At 35.6% G+C, this 26,268-nt stretch overlaps 1 protein-coding gene across 2 annotated transcripts in view; it reads left to right on the forward strand.

Moving 5' to 3' along the window:
• The window catches only part of SEMA3D (semaphorin 3D), a 228,315-nt gene that overhangs the window by 31,275 nt on the left and 170,772 nt on the right, over positions 1-26,268 (forward strand). The window contains exon 2 of one of the 2 annotated variants that reach the window (XM_061413766.1): positions 4,182-4,276. The exons of the other annotated variant lie outside the window; for it this stretch is intronic. The gene's annotated coding sequence lies outside the window, so the exon portion shown is untranslated. The remainder of the gene's footprint in view (positions 1-4,181; positions 4,277-26,268) is intronic. 2 annotated transcript variants of the gene reach the window in all.

The following is a 26,268-nucleotide window of genomic DNA, read 5'->3' on the forward strand; positions in this document are numbered from 1 at the left end:
TTCTGTGCATCAGAACAAACAACAGAGTAAAAAGGAAACCCATGAAATATAAGAGATAATTGAAAATCATATATCTGACAAATGTTAATATCCAGAATATATAAAGGACTCCTACAACTCAACACAACAACAAAAAACTAATTGAAAAATGAGCAAGGATTGAATAGATATTTATTCAAAGAATATTTAGAAGTAGCCAATGAGCATATGAAAAGATATTCAGAATCACTAATCATTAGAAAAATGCAAGTCAAAGCCATCATGAGTTATCACTTCACATCTTAAGATGGCTACTGTCCAAACACCAAACAACAGAAATAACATGGGTTGGTAAAGATGTAAAGAAATTGGAATCCTTGTTGCACTGTTGGTGACAATGTAAAATGATCTAGCTGCTTAGGAAAACAGTACTGAGTTTTCATTAAGAAACTGAAAATATAATTACCACATCATCTAGCAATCCCACTTCTGGTTATACATCGCAAAAACTTGAAAGCAGGATATCAAAGCACTATTTGCATATGTAAGCTTATGTGGCATTATCCAAAATAACCATGATGTGGAAACAACCCAAATGTCCATCACTGGATAAATGGACAGACAAAATGTGGTATGATAAGGGGGCAATAGAAGATGAGATGGTTGGATGGCATCACCAACTCAATGGACATGAGTTTGAACAAACTCTGGGAGATGGTGAAAGACAGGGAAGCTTGGCGTGCTGCCATCCATGGGATCGCAAACTGAGTGAGTGAACAACAGCAACAACAATGGAAAGAGAGTCAGACTTAAAAAAGAAGGAAATCCTGTTACATGGCAAACATGGATAAACCTTAAAGACATTATGCTAAGTGAAACAACCCAGTCACAAAAGACACATGGTATATCGTTGCACTTCAGTGAGGCATCTAAGTAGTCAAATATAGAAACCAGGAAGTAGAATGGTGGTTTCAGCTGCTGGGGGCAGGGAGAAATGGGGAGTTGTTCAATGGATACTGGAGTTTCAGTTTTGTAAGATGAAAAAGTTCTGGAGATCTGTTTCACAACAGTGTACATATACATAATAATACTGAGTTTTACACTTAACAGTGGTTAAGATAATAAATTTCATGTTACTTTTTTTTTTTATACCAAAACTAAAAATGACTAAAGAATACTAACTTAAATAACTAGTTTAAATCTAGGATGCTTGGCATTATATGATGTAGTGGCTCAGTTCAAATTTGAAAGGCTTTGCAATAAAAGCATTGTTAAAAGAACAAAATTTTACTCAGATAGACCTTTGTTCAAATCCATGCTCTGCTGCTGACTAAAACACTGGCTTAATTTTTCTGAGCATCAGTTTCATCACATGCTAATTTGGATTAAAAATAGTATCTACCTGCAGAAACTTGAAATGCATTAAAGTTCAGCATATTGTAAGGATTCAAAAAAGGTTATTGTTACTATTATTGATGATTCCATTTAAAAAATAATCATTTGTAACTTACAGTGCAAATTCAAGGCTTCTTTGTTAGAAAAGGCATCTGTGACTTTGCTCATTTCAATTTATACTTGGAAGATAGGCAGTACTTTTTTTTTTTCCTTCCTACTATTTTTGAAAAGGCATTCAGACATGAAATGCTTGATTATTTACTTGAATCAGGATTGAAACACTTGGCTAGTTGAAGGCAATTCTGGGAATGAGAAAAAGGGCCCCTCTTTGAGTGATTGAAGCTGGATTTCTGAATCGGATCTTTCAAAAATAATGGGATTCTTTGCCCATTTTCCATGAATTTACATTTTTTCATAGAAAATTGTCTTGGATCAGATAAATTTTAAGTAACATCTCTTATTTTTTCATTACTTTAAAAAATGCAGCCCTAAATTATCTTAATCTTTCTTACTCTCCTTAATATCCTTTCTGCTGGATATTTGATTCTTTCTATATTTAGTTTTCTATCCTGTGACTATTTTTAAAGTCTGCTTTTTTCAGATTTGGTTTCTTATTTTTCATGTTTGATAAATATACTTTCATGAATTTTTAGAAATTTAGCTTTGTTTTACTGTTCACTTTCTCACAAGCACTATGTTCTTTGCTTGGCAAGAATTTTCTTACTAAATTATGATTCTGTTGTGTGGTGAGTGATATTTTCTACTTGACACAGATAAGGAAACTGAGACATAGATTACATAGCTTGCCCAAGTTCCCACCCATAAAGTATGAGGAATGGGACGTGGACCCAGGTGGTTTGATTTCAGAGCTCAGGCTCTCCAGAGCTGCACAAGTATCCTCGTTTTATCAGAGATGCACTTTCAAAAGCTGCCTCTTTTTTTCCTTTCCTTTATTCTCTATATATTTTACAGTCCTACTCATTTCTTTAAGGAATATCCCCCTTTCCTTCAAAATGTAGATCAACATTTTAGAATGTAATGTGTTCCCTTGTGTGCTCCTGCATTTCTTACTGCATCTCTGTTCTCCCAGGTCACTGACTCACTGCTGGGGATGTCCTTGGCCTCCTTGCCCTGTGACATTCAGTTACTAACTCCATTCTTTTACTTCTGTCTTCCAAGGAGTCTGAGCTTTTGAATGTTATTTTCCTTTCATTCAGTTCCAAGATGATGTTTGTCTCTGCTGAGTGTATTTCCTTTAAGCTACTGGAACCTTCTGTTCTGCAGATTGCTCCTTGGTGCATTTGGAATGAAGCTGCCAAATTTCTTTTTGTACATATGCTTGCTTTTCTGTTCCTGGAAACTCTACAGAGTTTCCTCTCATTTTCTACATTTTTCTTCTTCACGTTTCACCTCACTAGCCTAGTATGTGTCTGCCATATTGTTTTCTCTCCACCCCAGTTCACTTCAGAATATCCTCTTGTTCTGAATGCTTCAATTTACCCAAACCTTCCACTGTCTTTTTTACTGTGGAAAGAGTTGTATTTTAATCAACTACGCCATGTCATTCTGCGAAAACCAATGGCTACACATTCTGGAAACTTCAGCAACTAAGTTTTTTTATTTCTTTTTTTAACCTGATCTACTTTATCTGCTTCCTTCATTCCTCTCATAAGAATCATACTTTAATGATTTGCAAGAAGCTCATGATGAGGACCTGGCTTTACACAGTAATCACTCTTAAGTGAGCTCTAAGTGCTTACTGGTGCTATGATTGAGGACACGAATTATATAAGAAATCCAGGGCAGTGAAAAGATCACAGGGCATACAGTCAGAAGATTCAAGTCTTTGCCATTGGTGGTTCTTCTTGTCAACCTGATTTTAGCTTCTACAATATTTCTTCTTACTCTCAGCTTTATTTGTCAAGTGAAGGATTAATAATACTTAACTCCAAAGGGAAGATTCAAGTGAGACAAAAAGCACACACATATTTTATAATTTGGAAATTGCCATACAACAGGTACAAATTATTATTATATTGGCTTTCAAAGCACAGAGATGAAAGTTTGTCAAGCACATACCAATGTAAATAAAAATGAAAGGCGAATATGACTAGAAATCCTTACATAAGGATTTCATTTATTTATACAGTTTTCTCTCTAGCATCAGAAGTTTTCTTAAAATATTGACATCTTCATTTAAGGTTTTATTTAATAAAAGAAAATTTCACATAGCCTTATGAATATTTGAGTGTCTGAAGGTGGTAGGTAACATGTTTTGCTGATCTGAATATCATAATCCAAAAATAATACCATGTATGTAGTTCACAATTTCTTCATGTGATAGGATGGCTGTTCCAGTGCAGTTCATAGGGAAAACACAGATGGGTGGCAAGGACATGCTTTGGCATGTGTTATTACGGGTGAAGTTCCACCTGGAAATCCTTTGCTTTCCTCTGTAAGGAGTCATCTCACTCCCACAGGATTGGTGATTTCAAGGTTTTATATCTTCCCACATGTCTAATTATACAAGTGATTCATTTACAGTTTAATCTTTAAAAATACCATATTGCAAACCAACACATAGACTCACTGAAAGCCATACTAAAAAGATTTATTATCCCATTTTATTCCCCTATGAAAACTACTGAATTATTATATACCATTTCAAGCCATTAATAAAGACCTTTGTATGAACAAAATATGGAGGATAAAACTAAGTTTTTCAGTTCTTTTGAAAATGATCTTGAACTGTTAACAGGATTCTCATTTTTTTTTTTTTTAATTCTGTTGATTGCTTTGTCTTCTAGAATCGTGGTAACCAACTGAGTGGTCAAGTTGTTTGTATCTTATGCATACAGACTGATACCAGCAGTTTCCTGGGACGTGCCTCGCTCCACATCAGGTGAAGAGATTTGTCATTTGTATGTTAATACTTCCCTTCCTAATTTTAAGGTTGTCTTCTTTTCTGCCTTCTTGCGATTGTTCTCTGTGAACCTCTCCCCTTGGTACCATCTTAAATAATAATGGTTTTCCTCTAGATTATTTATATCCTTTGCCTGTTTGTAGATAGCTACCTTGCCCATCCATTTGTTGCTCTGCCAAGAAGTGCTTGTTTACTGCTTTAATCTTTTATCATAAATCATTTTTTTTCTATATCTTAATCACTCTTCCATCGTGTCTCTGAACTCCTTCCAGCTTCTGTGCACCTTTTGGATAATGAAGTGCCTGGATCTGAGCACCAGTTGCGGTCCTCCCATCAGTCCTGTCTAGGAGGGTCCCATCATATCCAGGATGATGTTTTCTTGTTCCCTTAGGTGCTCATTAGAGATATGATGCCTGTCTCTACAGGCAGAGTCAAGCGCAGCTTCATCTCCCTTACTCTCCTGCAGCTCTCTTTAGCTTATCCTTTTTCCAGAGTGAAAATCCCAATTTCTCTCCTCTTCTCACTCTCATTTTCTTGCTTCTAGCTCTCACTATAAGTCTGTACATATCATTCTTTACTGTTTTTATTTTACTCATCCTGCCTGCCTCATGATCTAATTAGTTTGTTTTATTTCCCTTTTTCTCTCCATTTCGTAGTTAACTCAACATCTCAGTCCCACCATTTTCCAGTTGGTGCTGACAACAAACCATCCATCTCTTAGTCAAATTGACTTCCTTCACTCCTCCATTAGAAAAGATACTCTTATTTCCTTATGTTTATCTAATATCCTACCTTGTCATTTTTAGGCAAATCAAATAGTAGCTTGGCATTATTTTACTAGGTTTGAAAATTTAGTTTTATCAGTTCCTCAGAGAATGAAGCCATATATTCTGTTTGAGACTACTGTGTGGAACTTAAGAAAATTACATTTAGTTCAGTTTTTAACCCATAAGTTGTATATTTTGGGGAAAGACATGATAGGTCTCATGACTCTGAAATAGTTACAGTATAAATCATGGTTTGTGTTTCTTCGGTACTTGTTAATCCTTTCTTCCTTCACTGCATTCTTCCCTGCCTTTCATACTTCCTTCCTTCCCTCACACAATGGTTCCTGAAGTCCTGGCATCAAGGATGGTGTAGGGGGGAGAGTGTTGTACCTGTGATTCTAGACCCTGTTCTCAGAGTGTTGAATTGTGCAGCCACATCAAACCACTTACCTTGTCACTTGTGTCCTCATATATAACAAGAGTGAGGTTCCCAAACATGATGACTGAGAATAAAGCAGCATTTTATTCACAAAGTGTAGAAATAGTGAGACAGAAATCCTAAATAAGGTTTAGGGTTGAATTGAGAAGAACCTCAAAAAATTGTATGTGAAACAACAGAAGGCTTCCTGCCAAATGAGTTTCATCAAAACTTTCTATAGTATGAATGTGTTTGTGTATGAAGGAAGAATTGATGTGAGGGAGGCTAAGAAAAGATGCTAGGGAAATATTTTAATAATCTAGGAATTAGGTAGTAAAAGCAGATAAGGATTAGAGCTTGGAGAAAAATTTGAATCTGGTATTATACTTTTGGGAAACAACTTTACAGTCAGTGGCTCCTCAGAGACTTTCCACCTGGAGTGTTTTCATGGTTAATCTAGACTCCTGAATATCCCTCTGTGACTTGCTGAAACAGTACTTGGAGATGGTGTCATGGAAACTGTAAGTGTTACAATCCCCTGAATTGCTTCATATGCTTATAAGTGGTTACAAAATCTTCAGGTGAAAGAGTTGTCATTGTCACTATTAGTTAATTTTAGGGTCTAGTGTTACTAGGAAAAGGAGTACATGAAGGAGGTTAATGGACCAAGAGATTAGGATCATGGAGGGAAAGACCAGTGGCTGTGATGAATAAGTGATGTGGTTAACCAAGCTTGACACAATAGGTGTGGTTAGTGAGAATGGTTGAAAAAGTTTAATTAAGGAATTCATGAGAGACCTAGGAATTCTGAGCTTCTGCTTTTAGTAAAATAGAAAAATTTCTGAATGATATTGCAAATCAGTGTGCTCACACTGATTTTTAAGCAAAAATTGAGAACAGAATATTGTTGGGGGAAAATATCCAAAGTATATAAATATTTTGTTGTTTTGTTCTCTTTTATTTTCCCCAAAGACTGATGACACATCTAAAGCAATAAATTAATGCTTTTCATTTATTTTGGGCTTCCCTGGTGGCTCAGATGGTAAAGAATCTGCCTGCAATGTGGAAGATGCAGGTTTGATCCCTAAGAGAGGAAGATCCCCTGGAAAAGGGAATGGCAACCCACTACAGTATTCTTGCCTGGAGAATTCCATGGACAGAGGAGCCTGACGGCTACAGTCCATAGGGTTGCAAAGAGTCAGACATGATTGAAGTGTCAGAGCACGCACGCACACACGCACACACACACACACACACAGACCCTGGTATTTCAACATTAACTTCAAAATTGTTACCTTGCTTGATAGTGATATAATTTATTTACTGCCACATTTTTAGTATTGACTTATTTCAGCCATCTAAGCAAATAAAAATGAATCTTTATTTCATAAAATTTTGTTGTGTTAGTCGCTTAGTCGCGTCTGACTCTGCGACCACATGGACTGTAACCCACCAGTCTCCTGTGTCCATGGGATTTTCCAGGCAAGAATACTGTAGTGGGTTGCCATTCCCTTCTACAGGAGATCTTCCCGACCCAGGGATTGAACCTAGGTCTTCTACATTGCAGGCAGATTATTTATTATTACCAAATAAATACGGATTATTTGGTCTGAACCACCAAAAGCTTCATAAAATGGAGAAAAAAAAATCAAAACCCAGATCTTTAAAAATATCTGACTTACAAAGTAGGCTTGTGTCAGGGATAATGAGGCTTTCTATATCTCAAAATGGCATTTATTCCTGAAGCATGCCAGCCTCTCAGCACAGTGACTTACTGTGTTTATCTTTATAAAGAAGAAAGTAAACTATTATGCAGACTCACTTCCATTTGGGAACCATAGTGCCAAGTGTTAATAGCATCATTATTTTCAAACAAAATGTGTTAGAAACATTACTTTTTTGTTATGGATTTCATGTGGGAATTTCCATGAAGGGTTTATATTTTATAGTCTATAATATAGCCACATGGCATAACTATTTTCTTATAGTACCTATTATGCTAATGATCTACAGGGTAGGCAGATTGTCCCTTTAGTAAAGAAATGTCAATTTCTTAACCTTTGATACCTGTCTTTTTGAATGTATCATTTATACTGATTGAATATGGGTGGTAATTAGTGATATATTTGGAGGGAAATTTAAACAAACACATGAAGAGATGGAGTTTGCTGATAAGTTGGTAAACATCTTAAAATTTTTGGGTATTGATTTAGAATGCCAGCAAGACCATAAGAACTAAAGAGAGACTTGATTTTCTTAAGAGAAAAATTTTGGAACTTTGTTGCCTTTGAAAATCCACTTGTTCTTTCAGGTGGTGGAATCAAGTTCTAACATTCTATGAAATACATAAAAGTTGGAGACTGCTTTACTGTATTAAAACTTCTTTATCTTATGGCATAGTATGAGATATAAATATAGTAACACCTTATTTTGTCTACATGTAGCATTCCTAAGCTAATATATATAAACTTTATATATGAGAAGTTGATTCAAAACTACTAATCTTTAGAAGAAAAATCAATGTGATTGAATAAATTCAAATAAATTTGAACTTAAAAGCATATCAAGTAAAATGTGTGATGAGTCATATTGTTCTCTCATGATTTCAACAGCTCAGCATTAAATTGTTGATTAAGATGCCTCAGTTTTTAAATGAGAAATCAAAGACTGGTTACTTGTTCTCTGATAGATGCAAAAACTACTTTTTTAATGTCAGACTCTTTAATAATTTGCATTCTATTAATATTAAAGAGCTAACCTGCATTATAAATAAATATCAAAATAAAGTAATAAAGCATCAAAATATCTAAAATGTATAACCAACAAGGTCCTACTGTACCACATAGGAAATTCTGCTAAATGTTATGTGGCAGCCTGGATGGGAAGGGAATGGGAGGGGGAATGGATGTATGTATATGTATGGCCGAGTTCCTTGTCTGTCCACCTGAAACTATTACAGCATTGTTAATCAGCTATACTCTAATATAAAATAAAAAGTTTAAAAAATAAAACATTAATATCTGCAAATATGGTACACCTAGACCACTCCAGTACTCTTGCCTGGAAAATCCCATGGACAGAGGGCTGCAGTCCGTGGGGTCGCTAAGAGTCGGACACGACTGAGCGACTTCACTTTCACTTTTCACTTTCTTGCATTGGAGAAGGAAGTGGCAACCCACTCCAGTGTTCTTACCTGGAGAATCCCAGGGACGGGGAAGCCTGGTGGGCCGCCATCTATGGGGTCGCACAGAGTCGGACACGACTGAAGTGACTTAGCAGTAGCAGAAGATAAAAAAGCTACAATTATATTTTTATGCTCTTTCAAATAATGTTTCACAGTCACTAAATATATAAAACAATCATTTGCAAAATGTCTTTGACACCATCAGTAGGGGCTGCTTACTGATTTGTCTATAACTAAAGATTCATGTACTCTTACCTATTGCTCTCTTGTTGAAAATATATTAGGTTTCAGTATGACTAAGTGTTACCAGAGATTTAATATGTATCCATGGAAAAGAAATAACTAGTTGACCCATCAGGGAGATTAACATTAACACCATCACCTCATGATTATTGAGCTCTAATGGACAAATTAACTAACCTCCTAGTGATCTAGTGTGCAGTAATAAAAATATTTTATTAGTTATTATTATCTCTTAGCAACATGTTTTTAACTTATAAGAGAAGTTAAAAGTATTTCTATCATGCTGAAGTGTTTAGAGGTGAAGTATATTGATAGCTTCATCTCACATTTATTTTTTTTTAATTTTATTTTATTTTTAAACTTTACATAATTGTATTAGTTTTGCCAAATATCACACATTTAAAAACATCTTTTTTAAAAAAATCAGGTGGATTGGCAGGATGTGTAGATATGTGATAAAGCTAATATAGAAAACTGTTAATCATTGAATCTGAGTGTAAGTCTGTGGATGTTGCTGTACACTTTAGGTTTTATAAATATTTAAAAATTTTTATAACAAAAATTTGGAAAATCATTTGCAACATAGACTATTACATCATTTTTGAAATGCAATCAGTGTGATAAAATATGAAGGGAGCTGCCAATAATAACATTATATAATTCCTTATAAGTAGAAAGACAAGCTATGCTATATTTTAAAATATGAAGTATGTTTTTAAAGTAAATCTGAATTTTAGCTAAATTCCTTTCAGATGTATGTATTTCTTGAAAAAGATTTTACTCTTTCTCCAGATTATGTGTTTAAACCTAATTATTTTTTATGGCCATCTATTATTTGAGGCTAACCTAAAGTTATCACTTTGTGTTATATTTTAATCAATGGGCTTATTCACTTTTATAGTTCTCTCTGGTGCATTTATAAAGTGCACTTTATACTGCACTTCTACTTTCCTATAACCAGGGAAACAATCTGTACTACTGTGTTTCAAGCCATTGCCATCCCAACCATTACTTCATTTGCAATAAAAAGCACAAAAAAAACTGGGCAAGTGCATTTCGTACATGTTTATTTCTAAAGTGTTAATAAGTAAATGCCTGATCAGTGTTGGCACAGAAGTGGCAGACCCCCCGCATGGTAGTAGGATTTGAGTACCTATCTTTCCATCCCCTCTCATCTATTAGTCCTTCTGGGTTTTGTTCCATCTTTTTTTCTTTTTAAATAAAATATTTAACTTAAACTGTCACAACATTGTTAATTAGCTATACTCTAGCACACAATAAAAAGTTTAAGTTAAAAAATATTTAACAGTCTGTTTACAGCACATGTTATCAGCCACTATGAATTATTACTATCTGACTTTAATTGGGAGCTTTAATTACTATATATCCTAAGAAAATGGAGTATAGGGAGAGTTTGGAACTTGGGCGTCTGTAACATCTGAACATTTCTCAGTTCAGTAGGCACAGGGGAGATAGGGGTCCAGGTGCTCAGTAGCAAGCTTTAGCACTGTGTGCTGGAAAGGAGGAGGAGAGAACGGCCTCCTTGGGCTGAGTAGATAGAGGGAGAGGAGAGTGTCTGCATGACTCTTTGCCACAGCTAGCAGTTTGTGGGTGATATATGGCCATACCACATGCAGTATTCTTTATAGATATGGTCAGTTCAAAAAGATCTTGGATACAAATGATGATTGAATCTCTGCCATATAATTCTACTGGTATTATTCACTGAAACAGTTTGAATGTAAAGTCATTATGATGCTTTGGCTCCTACTAATCACCAAACATTTAATATCATCAAGATTAGAAATTACCTGTCAATAATTAGTTATCTGTCTCAGAATCAGGGTCACAGCTTTCTGTTAATATGCCAGTATGAACACGTGCAAGTGTCTTAATTTCTGAGGCTACTTGAATTTGATTTCCATGGGCACCAATAGCAAAAGATTGACAACTATGATAGAGCTTTCTATTATTTAATTAGGCTTATAGAATAACAGAATTTACCATGTGGGTAACAAGTATTTGGTCAGTTTATCACCTGAATCAATATTTGTATCTGTTTTCTTAGATTTACTTTCTATAGAACTTACTTTCATAATAAGACTATCAATGTATATTTGAAGCCATATCACTAGTACCTAATCTTAGAAATGTTCTTTTAATATTAAATTATTATTAGCTCTGTAAATGCTCTATTGTTTCACTGTTTTCCAGGTATCATCAATAGCTCTCATTTTTTTTTTTTACTGTATGACATTTTTACACACTTTTACACACTTCTGAGATCATTTTCATCCTTGTCAACTTGACTTCTCCACAAACACAACACAGGTTTGTGTTGTCCTCATACTGTACTACTGGTCCTCTTTTTAGGCAAAAATACAGATATCTTTTGACTACCAAATTTAATTTGTTCATCTGAGATCAAATTTAGTTGTGAATGTTGAAATCTCTGTCATTTGCTTGTGGTTAGCAATTATCCTTCCATATGCAGCTTTGATTTAGTTTAATAATCAGCAAGAGGTCAATCCACTCATTATTTACTTGCACGTTTCAGTAAAATTTGTCCATCAGGTGTTTGAAATAATCAAACCTAAGATTAAAAAGCACCCTCTCTGTGTAAACAAATACGTAGCTACAAATAAGTGTAGATGTAAAATAAAACATAAAATGTAACAAGAAAGAGATCAAAGTGAGGGAAGCAGGAAATTTTAGGGTGATGATATTTTCCTATACATTATTATCAGACCACAGCAACCATCCATACTGCACGTTTGATATTGTCAGGTTGTTTTATTTCTCTCCCTCAGTTTTTGTCGCATCACGACAAAAATTTGGAACGATGGACTAAAGGATTTAAAACAACAGACCAGTTCAGTTCAGTTAAGTTCAGTCCCTCAGTCATGTTCGACTCTTTGCGACCCCATGGAATTCAGCGAGCCAGGCCTCCCTGTCCATCACCAACTCCCGGAGTTCACTCAAACTCATGTGCATAGAGTCGGTAATGCCATCTAACCATCTCATCCTTTTTTGTCCCCTTCTCCTCCTGCCTTCAATCTTTCCCAGTCTCAGAATCTTTTCCAATGAGTCAGTTCTTCTCATCAGGTGGTCAAAGGATTGGGGTTTCAGCTTCAGCATCAGTCCTTCCAGTGAATATTCAGGACTGATCTCCTTTAGGATGGACTGGTTGGATCTCCTTGCAGTCCAAGGGACTCTCAAGAGTCTTCTCCAACACCACAGTTCAAAAGCATCAATTCTGCAGCACTCAGCTTTCTTTATAGTCCAACTCTCACATCCATACATGACTACTGGAAAAACCATAGCTTTGACTAGACGGATCTTTGCCAGCAAACTAATCTCTCTGCTTTTTAGTATGCTGTCTAGGTTGGTCATAGCTTCTTTTCCAAGGAGCAAGTGTCTTTTAATTTCATGGCTGCAGTCACCATCTGCAGTGATTTTGGAGCCCAGAAAAATAAAGTCTGACACTGTTTCCACTGTTTCCCCATATATTTGTCATGAAGTGATGAGACTGGATACCATGATCTTTAGTTTTCTGAATGTTGAATTTTAAGCCAACTTTTTCACACTCCTCTTTCATTTTCATCAAGAGGCTCTTTAGTTCTTCTTCACTTTCTACCATAAGGGTGGTGTCATCTGCGTATCTGAGGTTATTGATATTTCTCCCGGAACCCTTGATTCCAGCTTGTGCTTCCTCCAGCCCAGCGTTTCTCGTGATGTACTCTGTATATAAGTTAAATAAGCGTGGTGACAATTAACAGCTTTGACGTACTCCTTTCCCAGTTTGGAACCAATCTGTTGTTCCATGTCCAGTTCCAACTGTTGCTTCCTGACCTGCCTACAAATTTCTCAGGAGGCAGGTCAGGTGGTCTGGTATTCCCATCTTTTCACAATTTTCCACACTTTGTTGTGATGCACACAGTCAAAGGCTTTGGTGTAGTCAATAAAGCTGAAGTAGATGTTTTTCTGGAACTCTCTTGCTTTTTTGATGATCCAATGGAAGTTGGCAATTTGATCTCTGGTTCCTCTGCCTTTTTTAAATCCAGCTTGAACATGTGGAAGTTCACGGTTCATGAACTGTTGAATCCTGGCTTGGAGAATTTTGAGCATTACTTTGCTAGCTTGTGAGATGAGTGCATTTGTGTGGTAGTTTAAGCATTCTTTAGCATTGCCTTTCTTTGGGATTGGAATGAAAACTGACCTTTTCCAGTCCCGTGGCCATTGCTGAGTTTTCAAAATTTTCTGTCATGTTGAGTGCAGCATTTTCACAGCATCATCTTTTAGGATTTGAAATAGCTCAACTGGAATTCCATCACCCCGACTAGCTTTGTTCATGGTGATGGTTCCTAAGCCCCACTTGACTTCACATTCCAAGATGTCTGGCTTTAGGTGAGTGATCACACCATCATGATTATTTGGGTCACAATGATCTTTTTTGTACAGTTCTTCTGTGTATTCTTGCAACCTCTTCTTAATGTCTTCTGCTTCTGTTAGGTCCATTGCCATTTCTGTCCTTTATTGAGCCCACCTTTGCATGAAATATTCCCTTGGTATCTCTAATTTTCTTTAAGAGATCTCTAGTCTTTCCCTTTCAGAGAAGGCAATGGGACCCCACTCCAGTACTCTTGCCTGGAAAATCCCAGGGATGGGGGAGCCTGGTGGGCTGCTGTCTATGGGGTCACACAGAGTCGGACATGACTGAAGTGACTTAGCAGCAGCAGCAGTCTTTCCTTTATATTGTTTTCCTCTGTTTCTTTGCACTGATCACTGAGGAAGGCTTTCTTATCTCTCCTTGCTATTCTTTGAAACTCTGCATTCAGGTGAGTATATCTTTCCTTTTCTTGTTTGCCTTTTGCTTCTCTTCTTTTCTCAGCTATTTGTAAGGCCTCCTAAGACAATCATTTTGCCTTTTTTATTTCTTTTTCTTGGAGATAGTCTTGATTACTGCCTCCTGTACAATGTTGCAAACCTCTGTCCACAGTTCTTCAGGCACTCTGTCAGATCTAATCCCTTGAATCTATTTGTCACTGCCACTGTATAATCTTAAGGGACTTGACTTAGGTCATACCTGAATGATCTAGTGGTTTTCCCTACTTTCTTCAATTTAAGTCAGAATTTTGCAATAAGGAATTCATTATTGGTGATTGGTAGGGAGGCCTGGTGTGCTGCAGTCCATGGGGTCACAAAGAGTCAGACACGATTGAGCGACTGAACTGAACTTAACTGATCTGAGCCACAGTCTGCTTCTGGTCTTGTTTTTGCTGACTGTATAGAGCTTCTCCATCTTTGGCTACAAAGAATTAAAAAAAGCCAAAACAGACTAGTTACAGCTCAGTTAATGTCTCAGGCAGATACATCTTTTATTAAACAGACGCTTCTAAGACATGGGAGCAGTCTGACCCCAAAGGAGTAGTTCTCCCAGTCCCTCTTGACTTCCTCCTTTTTATACTTCCCATCTTTTCCTTTTGGTTGTGCCCTGAGCAAAATAGGGCTTGCACCCACCACCAGTCAAGAAAGGAGATGCAAATGGACAGCTGCAAGTTATATAACAACAGGCTCCATTGTGTATGTCTTCCCATAATTCAGTATGCTATAATCAGATGTATTTATGTGTAGAATATTTATGAACCCTTAATGGATCCTAAGGTTACTTGAGGAAGCACTTGTAGTTTGCATCCACTGTGTGCCTAGGGTACGTGTGCAGGAGTTGGAAAGTCTCTGTGGTTATTTTTGTAGCATATCTGTAAGCTCTCCTGGGTGTGTCTGGGATGGGGTTTAGAGGTCAGCTTGAATCCATTTCGGCTAGGCCACCCCTTGTTGCTCATGCCTAACATCTTACCTAACAATATAATTAGGAAGTAAATAAAATCATTTGGGACATATTTGTAATGGATTTATTTTGCATTTTAGTTTTCTGGACATTTTCATTGTTTTAATCCAAGTGAGCTAGAAAATTTGATTCTTTTTACAGAGGTGCCAAAATTTGTCAGTTTATAATTTGAATTACAAGTTATTTAGCATCTTTTATGGAGAAGGCAATGGCAAGCCACTCCAGTATCTTGCCTAGAAAATCCCATGGACCGAGGAACCTGGTAAGCTGAAGTGACTTAGCAGCAGCAGCAGCAACATCTTTTAAGAAAAGTGTATCATGAAACCTCAAGATAGCCTAGTACCTTCAATTCAGTATAACTGAATATGAAATATTAATGCAAAAAGCATTATATAAGATGCTTTGAAGATATAAAAAGAAGGTGTGCTTAGTCATTCAGTCATGTCTGCCTCTTTGTGACCCCATGGACTGTAGCCCACCAGGCTCCTTTGTCCATGGATTCTCCAGGCAAGAATACTGGGGTAGGTTTCCATGCCCTCCTCCAAGGATCCTTCCGACTCAGGGATCGAACTTGTGTCTCTTATGTTTCCTGCATTGGCATGCGGGTTCTAGCGCCACCTGAGAAACCTGTAGAAAAGAATGATATTCAAATAAAATATAATAATTAAATTAAAAACAGCATGCCTGAATGATCATCACACATATGCACAAATCGATAATAAAGCTCAATTTTAAAGCTTGAGCTCGATTTAAAGCTCGATTTCAATATTGAAATATGTTCTACTCTGATTGTTAAATCTTCTGATGAAGAACTGTATACTTCCTGGAGTTGATTTTGAAAATGATCTATTACTGTTTGTTAAGAACATCACACGGTTCTGTTTGTATGTTTGTTTTGCTCAGTTTTGCTTTAGTTTAGGATTACAAGATTTCCAGAAATTGTTTATATATGTGTAAATGTAGAGAAATTTACCTGGTTTTATTGAAGATTTTCAAAGTAAAAAATTAAGGAGGGAAAAGAGACAGACTATACTGAACTAAGAGAGGGAAGGAGAAAATAAACAAACTTTGTGAATAAGCATTTTCTGTATTCAATTTTTACGTAGACTTTCTGTGGCAATTTACTTATGTGACTTTACTTTCCTTTTAGTCTCAATAATATTAGAGAACTTCTAATTTCCTAAATGTGTGTTTATTCCTTTATTGTAGCTAATAGTGCTATTTATTTTCATTTTATATTGGCGTATAGTTGATTAACAATGCTATGTTAGTTTTAGGTGTGTAGCAAAGTGATTCAGTTATACAAGTAACTGTATCTGTTCTTTTTCAAATTCTTTCCCCATTTAGGTTATTACATAATACTGAGCAGAGTTTCCTGTGCTATACACTAGGCCCTTGTTGGTTATCTATTTTAAATATAGCAGTGTGTGCGTGTCAGTTCCAGACCCCCAATTTATCCCCTGCTGCTACCTTTCCTCTCTGGTAACTGTACGCTCATTCTCTAAGTCAGTGAGTCTGATTTTGTTTTGTTAATCAGTTCATTTGTATCATTTTTTAAAAAACTTCCAGTTTGAAGCAATATCATATGATATTTGACTTTCTGACTTAGTATGTTAATCTCTAAGTCCATCCATGCTGCTGCAAATGACTTTATTTCGTTCTTTTTATGGCTGAGTAATCTCGCATTGTATGTATGTACCACATCTTCATCCATTCATCTGTTGACAGACATTTAGGTTGCTTCCATGTCTTGGCTATTGCAAATAGCACTGCGATGGAGATTTCTTAAAAAGCAAAAAACCAAGATACCATATAATCTAGCAGTCCCATTCCTAGGCATTATGTGGAGAAAAATACGATCGGAAAGAATACATGCATCCCAGTGTTCATTGCAACAGTGCTATTTAAACATTTGTATTGCTTGGCAATTGAAGGAAGTTCAAGTTGATATTAAATTTTTCAATATATAACTTGGTTAAATTATTTTTTAAGACACTGGAAACATTGTTTTGAAATTTTATTGTATCTCACATTTACAATGAAAGGAACTCAACAGGAAACAAACAAACAAACAAAATAACACTGTCACCATGAAGGGAAGTCAGTGTGAAGAAAGTCAGCTTTGGATTGTCTCCAGCGGGGCTTCATTTTGGTACCACAATAAGGACTCTGTTATACCAGGCTACTATCTACCTGGTGAACTTAGACATAAACTTGAAAACAACAACATAGAAAAGCTTCATTGACTATAATCTTCTGGCTACAAATCTGGCAAGAGCTGGAAAATGCAGAAGAATGAAGGAGATACTAAAATAAAGCTTGAAGAGTCAAGCAGTAAATTGACTTCTATGTTGTATTAGCAAATTCTTTCTGCAGATATAACTTGGTGGGTGATGCTACTTGTAGTGATACATTTTTAAATTTCCTAGAAAAGCATTTAGAACGAAAATTTCCAAAGATTTTCAGTTCATAGTACCTTGGCTCAGTAACATTTCCATGGCATCATTAGGCCAACAAATAAACAAAAAGCAAGAGTTCTGTTTATTAGTCGCAGTCATACAGCTTATTAGTTCCAGTGACTCAGACAGTAAAGAATCTGCCCTCAGAACAGGAGACTGAGTTCAATCCCTGGGTCAGGAGGATCCCCTGGAGATGGCAATGGCAATCCCCTCCAGTGTTCTTGCCTGGAGAATTCCATGGACAGAGGAGCCTGGCAGGCTACAGTCCATGGGGTCAAAAAGAGTCGGACACGACTGACTAACACAAGCCACTTAACAAGTATTTATGTTCTGACAGCCTAAATTGAAAGAAAAAATAAAATTAATAGTTTTATTCTTAATAACCACAATCACTTATTGATGGGGGTGTGTGTGTATGTATGTGTGTGTTGGGCACTGCACAACTTCTCAAACCTTGGAAACAAATTGAACACTGTCATCTTCATTACCTGTTCCACATGGATTTTTTAGGAGACACTTGCTTTTTAATCACATGACCTGCTGAAAACCCAGCTTTGCACAGCTATGCTGCCCTTGAAAGGAACTGTGTAATACCTTGACTAGTAATTTGTAAGGATGCAACATCTGTGTCTGATAGATGTTGAATGATGTTGTGTTTACCTTGACATTTTAAAATATCCCTCACCACATCCTGTAAGCACTCTTAGCACTCCAGGATGATTTGGCACACAGTTTTGGAATCATGTAGACTATTAGATGCTAATGTGAATCAGGCCCTGAATCTTAAAACTGAGAACTCAGAAAACCTCTGCCAGAGTGACAGTAAATGGGAAGCACTGTAAATCAAACATTTTTTATTCTTTAACATATATTATTCTTTAATCTCAGTTTTCTAGATTTTTTAGTCTAATGCAGATATTTCTCAAGATTCACGGTATAATTTTCTGTGGCTTTGGAAGTTTGATGTTAGCAAATCAAACGACTGTGCCAGCAGTTGTTTGGCACAAATGTTGCTTATATATTTTAACAAAATAATATTATCAGAGTCTATTAGGACATTTTAAATTTTGACATGGCATTTTAAGAATTGGACTAAATGTTTTTCAAAGTTTCCAACTACACATTTTTCCAACTACCTTTTCTCAACAGTCTATGAGATGTATAAGAGGAGATTTTGTATCTTCTCATGTGTGTGTCCTAACTGCAAATAAACCCTGGGGTGCTGTAAGTCAGGGGATTTGAACTAATTTTCCATTTTATCTCATTTTTGCATTTCAGTAACCCAGTTAACTGTATAAACATTGTTTCCTTTTAAAAACAAATATCTTATAGAAATGTGTATTTAATCTTAGCTACGGAACTCAGTGAGTCTTATTTGGATTATTAGAAGAAATCAAATATGAGAATTTTTAAACTAGATGATGTTATCTGTTTCCTGAACAATAAACTATGAGAACTATCAGTGTCCCCAACTGAAGGCTCAGAATCAAAAACTAAAGCAAATTATATTAAAGTGAATTATCAAGAATATAGATCAATTTTTAAGTGAATAGTGAAACACAAAATATAATAATGTAGAGCTCTTCTAACATGTCTCTCACAGGGGGCTAATACTGATCATTCACGAAGATACCTCATTCCTATCACTGACATACTCACGATTTTGAATTCAAATTTTGAATTATTTTTTTCTCATCTGTTCATTTCTTTTGGTAGATCTAGATTTATTTATTTTTTTAATCCTAATTTCCTACCACCTACTTTGTTAATAAAGTTTCCATACCTGTAAGTAGATTTAGTCATCATAATCTCTGCTATAGTAACAATTAGCTGGCTTTCATAGCAGGAATGACTGGTTTAATTTTTATTTAGTGACTGAAATAATTTGTTATATACTTGATAATCAGTGTTTGAAGGAATGAAACCCAGAACTGGTGCTGGCAGGCTGGTTTGTCTGGGACCTTGTGAGTTCTCTCAGCTAAGAAACTTTTAAAAATCTAAAGAGGTAAGTAGCAGGGAATTGGTCATGTAAATGAAGGCTATATGGCTGTATGGAGGGTAGTGGGAAGGGCATTTCACCTGTGTTATATATGCAAGACTGATTCTGATTGTTCCGTATCTAACTACAAGAGCAGAAAGCAATAACAGCCTACACTGTGATTTGCAATATCTAGGTAACTTCCCATTTAGCTCAGTGGTAAAGAATCTGCCTGTCAATGTAGGAGACATAGGAGAAGCCAGTTCAATCCCTGGATTGGGAAGATCCTCTGGAGGAGGAACTGGCAACCCACTCCAGTATTCTTACTTGGGATAGTTCCATGGACAGAAGAGTCTGGTGGGTGACAGTCGTGGGGTTGCAAAGAGTCAGACACGACTGAAGTGACTGAGCTCGCGCACAGTGAAGTGAACTATTAGGAGAAAATAAAAATATGTAAATAATATGGTAAATAATAACTGGAAGAGATAATAATTTGATATTTCTAACTTCATAAAATTCTGTCACCAAAATGTTAGAAATACAAGTGTGTGTATCTATATGTGTACATACATATACATACTTATATATGTGTATGTGTGTACATGTGCTTTACTTATATCTGTGTATGTGTGTACATGTGTTTCCAGATGTTACATTTGAATGGATCGTGGCATTATATTTTTCATGATTGGTATTGTATTGCTTTTTAGCTGGGTAACTAGTCACAGGTCTGTAGATAGAGACAGATTTACAGATAGTTGGAAGTAGGGGTGATTAGAAAGATGGACAGAATCTCTACCCCTTTGCCTACAACTATGAGTGAATAATGTTAACATTGTTGTATGCAGCACAATGAACCCCTCCCTGGAGGAATGAACATGTTTACTTTCTTCACTAACTTTATCCTAACTGCTGGATCAAAGTGCCTTCTTTTGTACTTTCCATTCCTGAGGCTCTTTTCTTGCAGTGTTCATGTTAAATTTGCTACACCTCTGAGTACCCACGCAGATTTGCAACACAGTTTTTTAGCCTGCTTCAAAAGTTTGCTGCCTTATTACCAAAAGTATCTGAAGATTTTTGTGTTCATAGACACACACACACAAATATATAATATATGAAAAGACTGGTTCTTGTCATTTCTCTATTTCTTTTATCTATGAAGTCTGCCACTGTGCTGTTTTTCCTTTTGAAAATATGATTTCAAAAAAAATAATAATTTATTTTTATAAATATAATGACATGCTATTTTAAATGAAAAATTAAGTAAAGGATTTAAAAATAGTATGTGAAATGTGATGTCATGTGTGCAGGTATATACATATATATTGTAAAATTTTGGAATACAATACAAATATAAGGTAGACTGCATTATCTTTTTATACCAACTAGTTTTTCTTTATGTGTGTGTGTTTTGAATCTCTGTTTGTTTTGTATTTGGGTCATTAAAAATAACTTCATTTTGCAAATATACTATAATTTCTCCCCAGTATAGGTCCTTCTTTCCACCAGATATTTTATAATTTTTTGTTATTAAACACACTGTATTATCTTGCTCGATGAGATTGACTCATGAAAGTTTCCTGTTCTTTCATGCAGGTTCTTTCCTATGAGTTGTATTTTCAGTACTCCAAGTGTCCAGTAAAGTAGCCAAGTTAGCTTTTCAAATGTCAAGTTTCTCTGATATTTTGGACAGATTGAGATTTAAACTGTCTATAAAATGGCAAGGGCAGGGATGCAGCTTCCTAATTTGTCATTCAGTTCTTAAATATCTTTAGAATTAAAGAAAAACAACAACAATAGCATAAAATGCATCAATATTTTCTGATTATATTATTGTTTAAGAAACGTACTTTTGTCTACACCCTCCCAAAACAATAATATGTTGTTCAAATCATCACATCTGTGTCAATACTTTACAATTTTTATTTGGCTCCATTCATTCACTTACTCGTGATTTCTTTCATTTTCTATAATAAGTTGAACATGTCTTATATACCAAATATTATGCTAGAATAGGAATAAAATAAAGGATAAAAAGTAGAAGCTTCTAACCTCCTAATTCCTATACTTCAACAGAACCATTCCAGGAAGAGGTTAAAAATTTGGAAGATAGATTATTGTGACCCTGTCATTTATATTGAACAATTCAGAGCCTTGAAGCATTCTTAATGAGGTTTCAAGGATTATATTTTTCTTCCTTGCCTTATAAACAAATAAATTAAACCAAACTAAACACTAATAAAAGCCATGCTAGAACTGTAGATATTATCCAGCTGCTCCAGGATTTCCCTCCAAAACTTATTTGTCTCCTTAGTTAAGTACAGTGGTCACTAAAGCCAGGTTGATATGAAATAACAATTTTCCCACCTTTGAGATGTTAATCAATGGATTGGCATAAAAGTAAGAATCCATGGTGAACCCAAATAAAATCCTGTGAGATATTAATATCTGCTTTATGTGGATAATATGTTTCAAAGTAAGTAGTGAAGGGCATAAGGGAGATAAGCACAAACACAACTTTAATTTTGGACTCTAGACTCACATAAAAGTATTTAATATTTGTGTGTGTTTGCATGCATGCTAAGTTGCTTCAGTTGTGTCCAACTCTGTGCAACCCTATGAACCATAGTCCCCCAGGCTCCTCTGTCTATGGGGATTCTCCAGGCAAGAATACTGGAGTGGGTTGCCATACCCTCCTCCGGGGATTTTCCCAATCCAGGGATTGAACCTGTGTCTCTTAAGTCTCCTGCATTGGCAGTCAGGTTCTTTACCACTAACTCCACCTGGCAAGCCCAAATATTGCAGAATGACTCAAAAAAAGACTATGTATAAATGCTTGGAAATCTTGATAAAGATTCTCACAGAAATTCTGGTGTTTGTGTAAATTGTGTTCATTTTTTTGTCACGTCAAATCTGAAGTGAAAAATATATCTCTATGCTGGGAATCCCTTCCCCTCTATCTCATAGCAAAGCATGTTTTCCTCATCTGGGGACAAGCATAAAGGGTTCCGATCTCCGCGTCTTTTACAGAAGTTTCAAATCTAGCTTTAATTTCACCTTTGATTTATTTAATTTTAATTAATCTAAATTTTAAAAGTGGTACTCAATTCACTTATTCGAAAATTTTCGTTTGTTGAAACAGGGCACATTCAGTTTGCCTTTTCAATTGTAAATTCTGTGAAATCTGAATACAGACTAAGTATTTCTGATGAAAATTTAACATTCAAGTAGAAAAATGCTGAAAGTATAAAATGTGCAGCTGGTTTGGAAGACTTAGAATGAAAAACATCAAGTGTTTGATTAACACTTGATCTATTGTGAAGTGAAGTCGCTCAGTCGTGTCCGACTCTTTGCGACCCTGTGGACTGAAGCCTACCAGGCTCCTCTGTCCATGGGATTTTCCAGGCAAGAGTACTGGAATGGGTTGCCATTTCCTTCTCCAGGGGATCTTCCTGACCCAGGGATCAAACCCGGGTCCCCTGCATTATAGGCAGACATTTTTACTGTCTGAGCCAAATGATATTTTAATATATTGGATCAAATAGAATATAAAAATTGATTTCATCTGTTACTTTTTATTTGTGTGTGTGTGTGTGTGTGTGTATGTGTGTTAGTTGCTCAGTTGTGTCCAACTGTTTGCAACCCTATAGACTAGCCCAATAAGCTCCTCTGTCCATGGAATTCTCCAGGCAAGAGTCCTGGAGTGGGTTGCCATGCCCTTTCCAGGGCATCTTCCCAAACTGGAGATTGAACCTAGATCTGCATTGGAAGCAGAACTCACATGGCTGCAAAATTTTTTAAAGTAAATTTCTCACATTATATTTTTATTGGATAGAACTAGTATATATTTTAGAACTGATTATATTAAATATAGTATTACATTATTGTTGTTCAGTCTCTTAAGTTGCGTCTGACTCTTTGTGACCCCATGGACTGCAGCACACCCAGCTTCCCTGTCCTTCAGTATCTCCCAGAGTTTGCGCAAACTCATGTCCATTGAGTTGATGATGCCATCTAACCATTTCATCCTCTGTCATCCCCTTTCCCTCCTGCCCTCAATCATTCCCAGTATCAGGGTTTTTCCAATGAGTTGGCTGTTTGCATCAGGTGGCCAAAGTATTGGAGCTTCAGCTTCAGCATCACTCCTTCAGATGAGTATTCAGGATTGATTTCCTTTAGTATTGACTGGTTTGATCTCCTTGCAGTCCAATGGACTCTCAAGAGTCTTCTCCAGCACCACAATTCATTATAATATTACATATACTGACATATTTTTATGTTATTTTTATCTCCAACTATCTTGAAATTACTGTGATAATAAAACTATTAACATTAACTTCAGAACTTATATGTCAGGTACTCTGGTAATCACCTTATGTGTCATTTCTTTTTCATACCTAATTGCATGTAGCGTTGTGATTGGTGTGTAGTAGGTACCCATTATCATTCTTATGAATGAGTAATTTTTAAGATGCTCTTATTGGAAGTAATTTTTGCTTCATGGGTAAAGATATGAGAGACAGAGCTATTGAAAAGAGGGTTAAAAAAAAAAAAAAGCTTTAGCAAATTGCCTGAGGTAGACTTCTTTTCCTCTTAATGTTACTTTTGCTAATTAAGGTGGCAATGTCTTAGCATTTGCTGTTGAAAAGAGAAAGTCTTTTCACTTCATGGCTCAAGAGAGAGATATTCAGGAAAAAAATGTGTAAGATGGGTTATATTTATTTTAAGAAACTATCACTCAACCAAAAAGAGAAAAGGTTATTACATTCACATCATATTGCTTGTCTGGGAAACTTTCTAGTGAGAAAATGAACAGAGCCATAAAATTAAAGAAAATATTGACAGGGTTTTTTCAGATATTAAGAAATAGCAGCCCTTCTTTCCTTTCTTATGATGACTCTCTGGGATCTGTGAAACCAAACAAATATCAAAAGGCTTTATTCTTCTTTCTAAAAGTTGTCTACATCCTGTTCTGTAAGATCCATGATGAATGAAAATTGGGAAAATGCTGTATTACCATGGAGAACAATTAAATAAAAATAGGACCACCATGAGATAGATTCCTTATTTCCCTTATGTAGTCTGTGTATTTTATAAATAAATTATGACATCTTCAGAAAGTTTTTATTGTGGAATTTTAAATAAGGTTGTAATTTCATGTCTTGAAATAAATTTTGACTTTTAAAGTAATAAAATTCATATGGAAGTAACTCTAACTGATTTGAAGTTGTAGATGAAACTAAACACTTTCTGAACATTTTGCTAGGTATTTTTGGCTCAAACATATGTTATGTTTGTAAAGAAATGACTTTTTAAGCTTTAAGTAAAGCATTGAATAATTTAACAATTGAGAGAAAAACACCCAGCAAATTGTGTTTTTTAGTGATGTTGACATATCATAGTTTAGAAATTCTTATGTACCCAAACCAACTAAAATTCATTGCCAACTTCCATATAATTCACAGAAACATATTTTTTTTTCTTGTGTTGGGGGTGGGGTGGCTGTCGTATTTAAATAGTACATCAATGTATTAAAGCTCTGTTTAAATGCATTTCTAACTCTTTTCCTATTCTCTGTTTTTGAGTGCAAAGTGCATTGCACACATCATAAATTAATATGAGAGACCCCCAGTAGGGTCTCTCAGTGCGACTTTATAAACCAGGCCCTTGTTTATTCTGTGTGTGGCCACTTTGGTTATTAGTAGGAGTTACACTGAATGCCTTTTCCCAGATTTATGAGACTTGGCACAAACCATGAGAAAACAAAACCTCACTTCTCTCGATAGAAAACATTATTAGATACTAAATAAACATTAATTTAGGTAAACTGGTACTACTCAGTCCAAGAGGAAAATGCTCTTAGATTTCATTCTAATGGGTGAAAGAATATAAGAGGGGAAATTGCTTTATAGAAGATCACAAAGAAAGGACATTAATTTAAGTGATGGCTAAGACTGTTCTTAGCATACCTTCATGCTCATTCATGAAGGGCAGTGCTCCTCTGCCAGGGAAACATGCATCATCCTCTTGTCCCAATGGAGAGGGTCAGGAGAACACACAGTCTTTTTAAGATTAGCACAAAATCCCTGATAGCACAATGATTAATTTTCTCTGAATTCCAACAAAGGCTTTGGGAAATAGGCATCCTGTGCAGTTAGTTAACACGTGAGTTTTAAATAACTTGGTAACATTGAAATTTATGAACAGGCTAAAGCATTTTTAAAAGGATAACTTGAACCTATCTCTTGTCAACAATTAATGTCATGGAAAAAGGGAGGAATGATCTGCATGCTAGGCTAAAAATGAGAGCAACACAGCAACTAGGTAGAGTGTGTCACATGGAATTGGATCCCAAGTTAGACAAAGTAATTGTAAAGAACAATTTGGGGACAATCCTGAAAATTTTAATAAGGACTGGATATTAAATAAAATGAAATTTTATTGACAGGAAAATGGAGGTAATTAACTTATAAATATACAAAATAGAATATTTGATATGATCTCCTTGTGATAAAATATATAGGACAAATGGAAAGATAAATAAGATTTTAACAGTGGTAATTTCTGAGTGGAGTGTGAATAGAAATAGAGATGTTTTTATTTTCTTCTTTTTGCTTGTCTGTAGTTTAACTGTATAGAGTACAAATATGCAACTTAAGTAATAATTACAATCTGTTATTAATAAAACAATTAACCAGCAGTAAAATTTGCCTTGATACTTTTACTAAAATATTATGTATTGTGAAAATGTAAAAAAAACCCTAGACATCAGTCATTGCATTGGGTTATGTTTTTGTTTTGCAGTGTAGAATACCACAGGTTGTTTTAATGATATTAAATTTTTTATTCTTGATAATAAACTAGTTTTACAAAGAGCAACACTAGAACTTTGCTAAGAAATAATCATCAAGTCTCTTTCTCTACAGTAAGAAGACTAAAACAGGTACATTCTTCTTCTGAGAATTATAAATGCATTTTGAAGTTTTAGGGTAACAAAACAAACTACAAAACAGACTATTGCTCTAATAAAACTTTTTCAAACTCCTTTCACTCCCATCCCTGATCATGTTATGC

The sequence above is a fragment of the Bos javanicus genome, chromosome 4, assembly GCF_032452875.1.
Source record: "Bos javanicus breed banteng chromosome 4, ARS-OSU_banteng_1.0, whole genome shotgun sequence".
In the NCBI taxonomy this organism is placed as follows: domain Eukaryota; kingdom Metazoa; phylum Chordata; class Mammalia; order Artiodactyla; family Bovidae; genus Bos; species Bos javanicus.